Source organism: Alligator sinensis, unplaced genomic scaffold (assembly GCF_000455745.1).
Source record: "Alligator sinensis unplaced genomic scaffold, ASM45574v1 scaffold342_1, whole genome shotgun sequence".
NCBI classification, from domain to species: Eukaryota; Metazoa; Chordata; order Crocodylia; family Alligatoridae; genus Alligator; species Alligator sinensis.
Genome location: NW_005842126.1, coordinates 997,005 through 1,008,665, shown reverse-complemented (window position 1 = coordinate 1,008,665; position 11,661 = coordinate 997,005).

Below are 11,661 nucleotides of genomic sequence, written 5' to 3'. Positions count from 1 at the left end.
CGTATAGAGGGGAAGTATCGCCTCCTGTGTTATATTTGTCATGCATCTGCTGATGCATGATAAAGTGTGGTTAGCTTTGCTGGTGATTTTGTCACACTGACGACTCACATTCATCTTGGAGTCCACTATGACTCCGAGATCCCTTTTGGCTTCTGTGCTGCGGAGAGGGTCACTTCCAAGTCAGTAGGTGTGCTGGATATTATTGCACCCTAGGTGTAGCATTCTGCACTTGGCCTTGTTGTACTGAATCCTATTATGTACTGCCCACTTTTCTAACCTGTCCAGGTCTGCCTGCAATCATTCCCTACCCTCTGAAGTGTGCATTTCACCCCATAATTAAGTATTGTCTGCAAAATTGGACAGAGTACACTTCACACCCACATCCAAGTCACTGATGAAGACATTGAAGAGTATAGGTCTAAAGACCGAACCCTGTGGGACCCCCACTACCCACATCCTTCCAGGTCGATACCGGCCCATCTATTACCACTCTCTGGGTACGACCGCTAAGCCAATTTGCAACCCACTGGACCGTGTAAACATCTACATCACAGCCTCTGAATTTATTTATGAGAATGGGATGAAATACTGTATCAAAGGCCTTGCTAAAATTCAAGAAAGCAACATCCACCTCTACTCCTGCATCTAAGCATTTTGTCACCCTGTCATAAAACAAAACCAGATTGGTCAGGCAGGATCTACCTGCTACAAATCCATGCTGGTTTCCCTGCTGCATTATTTTTCCCACTGGACTCCCACAAATATGATCCTTCATAATCTTTTCAAAGACCTTTCCAAGGATGGAGATGAGACTGACTGGCCTATAATTACTCAGATCCTCCTTCCTCCCCTTCTTGAAAATAGGGACCACACTGGTCCTTTTCCAGTCCTCTGGGACCTGATCTGAGTGCCATGAATGCTCAAACAGTCGTGCCAGTGGTTTTGCTATGGCACTGACCAATTCCTTCAGTACCCTCGGATACAGCTCATCTGGGTCTGCTGACTTGAAAACATCCAGTCCATCCAAGTAACTCTGCAGCAAGTCAACATCAACAGTTGGTGGGCTGGTGTCTCTCTGATGCCCATCTAAGAACCCATTAGGAGACTTATCATGGCCCCCATTCAGGAACACAGAGGCAAAAAACTCATTGAATAGCTTGGCCTTGTCCCCCCGTCTGTCACCAATTGCTTCTCCTTGTTCAGTAGGGGTCCTATGCTGCCCTGTTACACAAAGTGTGCATTAGTTGATCAGTGTGGCACATACTTTTTTGACAGTGAGTCACATTCTTTCCAGCTAATAAAAAATCCTTTTGAGCAAGGCCAATAGTGTGCTGACGACCCATGTTCACCTTGGAGTCCACTATGATTTTGGCAAGGACAACAGTGTGCTGTAGCCAATCCCCATTGCTTCTGACAGTGGAGAACCCCCCCCTCCCCTCAACATGTGTAGCAGGAGGAAGAGAAAATAATGTCTTCCCAGCCCCATGTGGCAATCAGCAAAGCCCAGAAACATGGGTAATACCCATAGTAGAGCACAGGCAAAGCTACTCCTAAATCATCTATGACAAGCTGCTGTCTAATCTCTTCTTAAATACCTCCAGTGTTGGAGACTCTACAACTTCCCCAGATAGTCTATACCACTGCGTTGCTGTTCTAAAAGTGATGTTTTTCCTAATAGCCAATCTAAAACTATTTTGCTCCAACTTCAAATGTCCATATCCTGCTCTCTGCAGTAAGATATAAAAGGTGTTTTCCTTCTTCTTTATGGCAGCCCTTCAGATATTTGAAGACTGCTATCATGTCCTCTCTCAAGTGCCTTCCACAGAAACTGAACATACCTATGTCTTTCAACCTTTCCTTGTATGACTTGTTTCCAAGCCCCTTATCATTTTTATTGCCCATCTCTGGACCCTCTCTAACTTTGCCAAATCTTTTTTTAAAATGTGGAGTCCCAGACTGCACACAGTACTCTAGATGAGGCCTAACCAGTGCTGAGTAAAGAGGCACTATCACCTCCCATGTCCTGCACCTAATACTTCTATTGATGCATCCCAAAACCATATTCTCTTTTGTGCAACTACATCACATTGCAGACTCACATTGAGTCTGTGATCTACCAAGACACCCAGATCCTTCTCTAGTGCCATCCAGCCACATTTCACCTATTTTGTGTTTGTATTTGTATTATTCTTCCCAAGGTGTAGCACCTTGCATTTGCCAGCATTAAACTTCACCCTGTTAGTTGTAGACTAGCTTTCCAATCGGTCAGGATCCTTCTGAATTGCATTCCTGTACTTCATTGTGTTCACTGACCTTCTCAGTTTCATGTTGACTGCAAATTTGCTCAGGAAGCTCTCTGTTCCAGCATCCAAGTAATTAATAAACACCTTGAACAGAACTGGGCCCAGCACAGACCCCTGTGGGACTTCAAACCTCCTGCCATTCTGACACAGATCCATTTATAATTACCCTTTGCTTGTGACTACTGAGCCATTTGTCTATCCACTTTCTATTAATTTTGTTCAGCCCACATTTCTACAGTTTGTTTATGAGCAGGTCATGCGGGACTTTGTTGTATGGGATCTTGCTGAAGTCCAGGTACACTGTATCTACTGCATTCCCTTCATCCAAGTAGTTACTTTGTCAAAAGAGATTAAGTTTGTTTGGCACAACTTGTTCTTAGTAAATCCATGTTGGCTGCTTGCAACCAGGCTTTTTGCCTCCAGATTGCTTGCAAATAGACTTCCTTATGATGTACTGCAATACCTTCCCAGAGATTGAGGTGAGGCTGACCTGTCTATAATTGTCTAGGTCCTCCTCTTAGCCTTTTTTAAAGAGGGGCACTACACTGGCCCTTTTCCTTCTGCCAGGTCCTTCAGTACCCTGAGGTGAAGTTCATCAGGACCTGCTGACTTGATTTCATTCAGACCCATCAAAAGCTCTCTGATTATTTGTTTTCTTATCTCATCCGTCAGCTTGTACAGTTGCTTATCTAAATAATTCTTATTAGGTGTCAGGTTGCCATTTAACAATTTTGGGTGCCTATACATGACCTTGGAGGCTTCTCTGATGCCCTGTAATTACAGCATATCAGATCAGACTCAATTAAATGAGTCCCCCCCCCCCCCCCCACACACACAGTTTTAAAATGTGGGGATGCTGATACACTTTAATTAGATAGGCTCTCAAAGCCACTTTAATTAAAGCGCCAGCCCTCCCTCCCCGCCCCCAGAACATGTATAAAAGTGCCCAATGTGAAGACTGAGGCAAATAACTGTTCAGTACTTCTGTCTTTTCTGTTAAGAGTTCATCCTAGCTATTTAACAGGATGACATGGCTTCCTTGGCCTTTCTTTTCTGGTAAACCTACTTACAGAACCTAACCTTTTCTTATTGTCCTTAACGTCTCTCACCAGGTGCAGCCCATCTTTTACCTTTGCCTTCCTGATTTTGTCCCTGAAAGTTCTTGCTGTTTCCTGGTATGTTTTCTTGATGACCTGAACATCTTTCCGTTACCTGTCTGCTTTTCTCTTGCATTTGAGGCATCCTAGGAGCATCTTGTGTCTGCAGCCACATTGATCTCTTACCATTCTTGTATAGTTTTCATTGGGTGGGAACAGTTTCTTGTTGGGCTTCCAATACTGTGCCCTTTACAAGCTTACAGCCCTCCTGGGCATTGTTATCTTTCAATCTGTCTTTCTATGGCACTATGCTTATTATCTCCTTGGGTTGGTTGAAATCCACCTTTTTTAAATCTAGCATCTTAGTCCTGTTAACCTCATGTTTTCCCCATCTCAGGATCATTAATTTTGTCATATTGTAATTGCTTCCTCCCAAGTTTCCCATCACTTGCACATCCTCTACCAATTCTTCACTATTGGTTAGCACAGGATCCAAGATAGAAGATCCCCTAGTTGTATCCTCAAACTTCTGGAACAGAAAGTTGTCCTCCACCTAAGATGGTACCTTGTATACCATTTTATGTTTGATTGTGTTGTTCTTCCAGCAGATGTCTGGAAAACTGAAGTTTCCCATCAGTACCATCTCATACCTTTTAGATAATTTTGTCTCCTCCTTGAAGAGTGCCCCATCCACCTCTTCTTCCTAACTTGGTGGCCTATAATAAATCCCCACCATTATGTCAGTGCTGTATCTTTCACCTTTTATCTTCACCCAAACATATTCCGATCTGGTATCTTATTCCTCCTGAACCAGGAAACAAATGTATGTATTTTTGACATACAAAGTGACACCATTACCTTTTCTTTCAAGCCTGTCCTTCTGAAACAGAGTGTGGCCTTCAATGCTGATATTCCAGTCATAAGATCTGTCCTATTAGGTCTCTGCAATACCAGTCAGATCATAGTTCTTTTCACTTCCAGCTCATCCTGTTTTTATCTCACACTTCTCATATACTGAACATATTTTGCATTCCAACCTGCTTGCTTACCTTTTGCATTGCTTGTTGCTATCCTGTGTCTCTCTGGCTCTTTGCCAGAGTTGAGTTTCTTCTTCTAGTCCTGAATTGTTTGCTCTATTGCTGGAGGCCTGTCTTACTAGTTTGGTCAGACAATGCCCAGAGACACTTTCCAGTTCTGGTTAAATGGATCCTGACATTTGACAGCAGTTCTCCTCCCAGAACATCTGCCCCTTATCCAAGAATCCAAAGCCTGAGCCACACATTTACTTCCACAATATGATAGTTCCTGCATGAGCCCTTGCCTTTTGCATGGAGGTTTGATGAGAACACCACTTGTACTCCAAACTCCTTAATCCTTCTTCCAAAAGCCTCATAGTCTCCTCTGATCCACTCTCTGTCATTTCTGGAAGTATCATTGGTGGCTACATGGACAAACAGAAAAGGGTAGTAGTGGTCAAAGGAATGCATGAGTTCTGGCAGTCTTTCTGTAATATTATGAGTATGGGTGAACTTCCAGACAAACTCCCTCTCTCTTTGCTCATCTTTCGAAAGGTCATAGAAGTGAAGGTGATTCTATCTGAGAACATTTTATTCCTGGTTATGTACTCTTACTCACTTGTAATTTTAGAACAACAATTATAAAACGTGTTAGAAGGTCCCTTTTACTTCTTGCAATAATAGAAAACACTAATTTTAGCTCTGACAGAGGCTGTTGGATTATAGAGGCTTGAATGGAGAGAAAGTTTTGGAGCTGCCTTCTCTGGAGCTATCAGGGAGATGTCCTACAGGTGTGAATTAATTTCTTCCTGGTGTCAGCCTTAATATTTGATTTCCTTTTTCTCCTGAAGCTTCCTTTTCAGTGTTTTTATCCAAAATTAAACTCTTTTGATATGCGCTAAATAGGCTAAAATTTCAATTTGAACTAAATTCTAGGCTTGCTTGCTGTTGTAGTCCTACATTGTTGTTAGTTTAATACTTTCCTTCTCCCAAAATACAGAATTCTGTTAGAGAAACTGGGTACAAACATGAGACTTAGTGGGTGCATCTATACATGCAATTAATTCAAAGCAATAAACTCTGGCACATTGTGTGGGAGTTTATTGATTCCAGATACACCATTTGAATGCATGCCCAGGACCACAGCAAGTTGAGCCAGGTTGGAGTAACCCTGGTGTGGAGGGGAGCTGGAGGCATCAGCTTGCCAGCCCAGGGCTGCTCTGACTGAGCTCAACATGCTGCAGAGGGGCTCGCTGGGGCACGAGGGTGCTCCAGTGTGGGGCTCACTGGCAGGCAGCCCCTACACTGAAGCACCCTCATGCCACAGCCAGACATGACAGCATCTAGACGTGTGTTGCTGTACATGAAAAAACCCTGCAGCAGAATACTACTTGTATTTACAAGTACTAACCTGCTGCATAGTTTATTAGTTTCCTGTGGCCTAATAGGGCTGCATGTGGAGATGCTAAGATGTTTATGGTGGAGCTAATTAGGCAGCTTGGCAATAAACACATCATATAGACATGTCTACTTTGTGGCAAAAGCCTTGTCACCATCTCTACATTAACTCCTTTCTAGATGGATACGCAACCAAGAGACTATGCCTCTCATAGACGCAGTCTCTTTAACGATAATCTTGAGGTAGAGGAATGTGGCCCCATCCATGCCAGTACCAAAATGTGGCAGTCTGGCACCAATGTTTGTACTATACTATTCTGATTTTAAGTTTATTTTTTCTCTATACAAAAGAACCATAAAAATTGCACTTGACTTATCGGTAGGGTTGAGGGCCCACTACAGTCTTGACTTTTGTGCTTGCAGTATGTTGTGGATACAATAAGAAGAACAAGCCAGACATTTTTTAGTGCAATTTTTAGCTTAGTATTTTGAGTCCTTTCCTTGGTTATTTGATTCTGCTGTGGGATTTTGTAAAAACAATAGCAGTTCAAGGTCTCTATTTATAATTAGCAACGTACATGAAGGGGAAAAAAAAGCTGTTTTTTCTAAAATTGACCCTGAAAACATGGAGTAGACTTACGTGCTGGGTTAACTTACAATCTGAACAATATGGTATGTGTTGTATATATAAGATTTGGTAGATGTCCTGTCTCTTCAACAGTCCATCCTCGTTCCTCAGCATTCGAAGCTATTTAGCAGGAAGTTAGTGCTGCAGCATCTGTAGGAGATAATGTTCGACCTGATTGCAGCTGTATTTCAGTTTTCCAGGTGAAGAGACTGTGACTTAGGATTTTGTGCTACACTTATGATGTATGTACTACTAATTTATCATTTTCCTCCCTCAGTGAATTGTTATTTTCATGGGTTAGGTCAATGGAAAATGAAGAATTCCCTTCTACTGCCAAGTAAAAGTGCATGACTTCAAATCCCCTGAGAATGCTGGTTTTCAAGATGACTTGAGATTTAACTTTCTTTTGCATGCAGGAGGTGGCTGGCTGGTATCATCCTGTAATCTTAAAGTGATACAGTTTTGGATGTCGTCAGGCCTCCAAGCAAATGCACCCATGTTACCCTACAAATCTGGTGCCGGGCTGAGAAACCCATGTTGCTTTTTTTAGGGAGCTACAATCATGAGCCCTGCCCAACACTTTTTGGCCTCATCCAAAGCTCACTGAGGTCAGTAGGAGACTTTTCATTGACTTCACAGGCCAATTATCCCTTCCTGCTCTTTCCAGAGAGAATGGCTCAGTGGCCTTTGACAGCCGCAACTGCCACTTCCCACCGCATGCCTCAAATGAACAAGGCCAGAATCTAGCCTTTAAGTATTTCTTTTTGTTTAAGAGGTCAGAAGTTGCCCAAGCCTCGCTGACTCATTGGGCTAGTATGGTAATGGCAGGAAGTAGTTCCTGTAATCAGTGACACATAAGGGAGTGCATTATTCATAATGTCCTTGTTTCTGAAGCCAAAATGGCCAGGTACTTACAGCTGGGTCAACTGAGAACACACTTTGGCACAAGTCCAGGGTGAAGCTCAAACTCACACCACTTGATCCGAACCAAGACAGCTTTACTAATGTGTCCCTTTATAACCAGAAACCTCATCCTTTGTTTTGTTTTGTTTTGTTTTGTTTTGGTATAAAAATCCTCCCAGTCATTTTCTTTGACCAATTTCCCCTTTTGCTACCTTCTCCACATGTCCCACCTAAAATGACAGGTTTGCAAGAAGATAAAAAACAACCAAATAACAACAACAACAAAATCCTGTTGGTAATAGACAATAACAGAAAAAAATATAAAGAGCATCTAATATTTGAATATGTCATACTGTCCAAGTGAATGCTAGTTCTGTCCTGTTTTTAAATATGCCAGTTCTCATTTGCTTCTAAATAAAAACGGCTACCATTGTGGGTCTTTGTGTGTTTGTGTGCGCCAGAGAACATGTTAAGTTCAGTTTATATAAATTACTGATAGTCAAGGCAATAATAGAGAAAATAACCCAAGTTTACAAAGCTACAAAATTCTTAACGGTTTTATAAAAGAGCAACAAAGGAGCTTGTATTGTCTTTTCTCTTTCATAGAAAAGCCCATGACTGGTATACAACAAACCTACAAAAAGTTGGAATGCCAAAACTGCAGAATACATTGACAATGAATGCAGCCCTCTTTCAGCTCGTGATGGATTTTCTGTAGATCTTATCGCTAGGCAGAACAGAAATGAGATGCAATATGTTCCTTCCAGAGAAGAGAACTGCGGCTTCTGAATTCTGTGCCTTGAATTTTTTACTCTTTTCTGCTTGCTTTGCTAGTGTGGTGATACTATCAACTCCATGAAAGCTTTTGTTTAGGGTTTCTTTTTTTTGTCCGCTCACAGTATTTCCTTTCATGCTTTGGCTGAATTTAAACGAAAACTTCTGCCTGCCAAACACAAACCTATAAATAAACAGAACCACAACAAAACTTCATTTAGCCCCTCTAGGATACCCAGAGAGTGGTCATGGCCCCTGAGGTTGCATAGCTGGTTTCAATGCACTCTGGTTCATCTCCCTACACACTGCAGCCACACCTGAGCTAGTTCAGGTACTGCTGACATGGCTCTCAGCACTGGCTAATTTACTTAGCTTCTCGGGCCGGTTTTGCAGCCTGAGTCAAGCCCCATGCAGCTGCAGCTAAAGTGCTACGAGTAATTGAGCTAGCTAATTTAAAGCTAGCTTGAGTATGCAGAATAGTATACTCTGCAGTCACAACTGTGACTATCGTTGAGACATACCCACTGAACACAGTGAACTGGCCGAGACAATGATGGGGCTTCCTGCTTGCTCAGTTCTTGAGACAGCCCAGTGAAAAGGAAGCAGGCTGGATAGATGGGAACACGCCAGCCCACTTTTCTGTCACCACGGAGACTCTGTGTGTTTTAGGACCTTTGCATACCAGCCAACTAACGCAGCACAATAACATTCTTGGTAACTGAGAGCTCAAGTCGCTACTTGTCCGTTTAGAATGACTTCAGGGTCTGATCCAAAGCCCATTGAAACTAGTGGGCATTTGGATCAGTCCCAAATGACCAGAATCTTTAACCACCATCCACTGTGAGTAGCACTTTCTCCATGAATAGGCCCATTGATTTCAATGGAACTATTCACATCGTAAAGCACTACTCAACATCAAGCTCGTAGAACCTGGTCCAAAGTAATTATACATAAACTAGTGGAAACTTTTCCAACAAAATGGTCCTTTAAAATTTTTTTTGCTATCTTTTGTAAGAATGCCTGACCTTTCTCTCAGCTTTTCCCCAAGAACTTTATCAATATCAATTTTTAAATGTTTGTATTTAGTTTGTTAAACTCATGCTTTTAATAAACAAGCATACTTGAAACCAGTTCAGTTGCATTTTTTGATTAAACTGATGGTGGCATTATGGGATGGTTAAAAGAAGAAAAAGAAAAATGAGCCCATTTCAAACCTTTCATAACAAAAGAGAGCTTCTCAGATTTTGAATTTTTTCCTGCCACTACTTCTAATTTAAAGCTTTTGAGCAACCTCTCAATATTCAAGTGAGTTCACTAAGTCTGACTCTTACTATTCTGTTCTCTGAGGAATCTCAAGCTGAAAAGACAGAACCATTAGAGAGTCTCAGATTGAGTGTGCTGTCACAAAGGTATTATACAGAATGAAGTTATTTTAAAACTTTAAGCGCTGGTACTTAAGGCTTTGATGCTCTCATTAAAGTGGGAGAAACCACTTAAGTTAGAGAGCTACAGTATGTGAAAGTTATGAAACAGAAACAAACGCAGTTTTTACCAGCTGGTTTCACACCCCCAGTTGGCAATCCACAAAGATTTGGAGGGGAATTAAATCCATTTTTCAGCAGAAATAACTGGGGGTTTTTTTCGTTGTTATCTTATAGACTCCACAAGCTCTGCTTTGGTCCCGTCAAGGCAGGCAGACAGCTGCATGAGGGGTGGAAAGAGAAAGAACGAGTGAGATGAAATCACCACCACCAACTCTGCAGGAAGAAAGGCACTTTTGGATCCTAGCCACAAGAGTGCTTTGATTTTCCTGGTGAATAGGCCTGATGGGAGACTATTATGGAACCTCCACTGAACAAGGCAAGTAAAAAGCCCTTTGACATGGGCACTGTTTCAAATGAGAAATATATATGTATATGTTTTTAATCGCTTTTATTTTACTTCTTTGCTATAGGGGCTGTGTTTGGACATAACTAAAAAAAGAAAATCTAAGGAAATAGGCTCTAAAAAACAAAGTCACTGAGGAAGCAAAGGATTTGTCTTGGAGGTAGCCTGAAAGCCAGCTGATAGGTTTGAGATAAAATGCACACACTGTGATGGCAGAAGTTTCTTATCACAGTTATCCTGCTCTTTCTTGTTCTTAAAAATCACCTGCCCGCTAAGACCATTAAGTGTTATTAGAGTGGAAATGGAAGGCGTATCAGATTTTGGTCAGGAGATTGCTGCTTTACTTCAGAACTGATGACTCAGCTCCTGGCATTATCAGCTGAGGGTGTGATCTGGCCCCCAAAGCACAATACAGCAGCTTGATTTTCCGAGATGCAGAGCAAATCCATACACGTATCACAGGTCAGGATCAGGTCTTAAGTTATGAACTGCAATATGTAATATTATCTCGCAATCAGGCATTTGTTCTTTGGCATACCTCTTCAGCAAATTCTGTAATAACAATTGTAGATATTACTGTTTCCCCTCCTATTTGTTTCCCTTCTAATGGATGATGGCTGAAATTCACCCTTGAACAGTGGGCCAGTATAAGGTATATACTCAGTCGCAAGCATGTCATTTTATGTTTTTTTAAGTAGTGTATGGGCCCTGCAGAGTCCTCTACAATGAGTGAATTAGAGATTAGCTATATTTGCTGCAAAGTACCAGAAAGTGCAATAACCAGACATCTCTGGCAGCTAGGAAGAGGCAACACTATAACACTCCCGCAGCCAAACTACGGGTGTGATTCTAGCTGTAAATGCTGTAGAAAAGTCAATGCATTTCCATGTAAAAGGACGATTTATTACAAGCAAAATGCTACATATGTAAGGACTTTGATACGTAGAAATACCATCCATGAAGACTGATAAGGGAGCAGCAAAATCACTGGGGAGAGAGTGAAATATGAGTTGAAAATGTTTCTAAGAAAAGAGAAATTGAGAAGGAGAGAGACACATATCTCATGCTTTTTGTCTCACTCTCTGGGACTACATTAACTTTTCCACTATAAGATTATCAGAATCACATTTCATCTATATTTAGGCTATAAGTTATTGAAAGATGCAATTAAAAATTAGATAAGTGGTGCAGAACCTTTGCATCACTGCGGGTCAGACTGGTGACTTTCTAGAACTCAAAGATGAGGACTTCAACTGCTTGCCTGGTAGCTTAGATTTATATAGGATTTGAATCCAAAATGAGTGTAAATGGGTGTGAACAATACCTTGCAAAACACAAAGGAAACTAAAAATAGTCTTTGAGAACTATAGGCTAAGAATGGCCCTGTTTCTGTTAAACCAAATTCTTGAAGTCCAACTTTAACTTTGAGATGCCTGTATGTCTTAAAGAATGCAGGTATGTGTCATATAGATGACTGTCATGATTCGATTTGTTCAGATTCATAATAGAAAAGGTCTGGTCTTTCAGAGAGATGAGCACTGTCTGGTTCTGTCACTTGGATGGACTATGTGATTTTGTAGGGCCTAGGGAGGAGAACTCTTGAAATCTTGCTGCTGTCCAAAGCTTTTCTTTCAAGCTATCTGACCATCATTTCC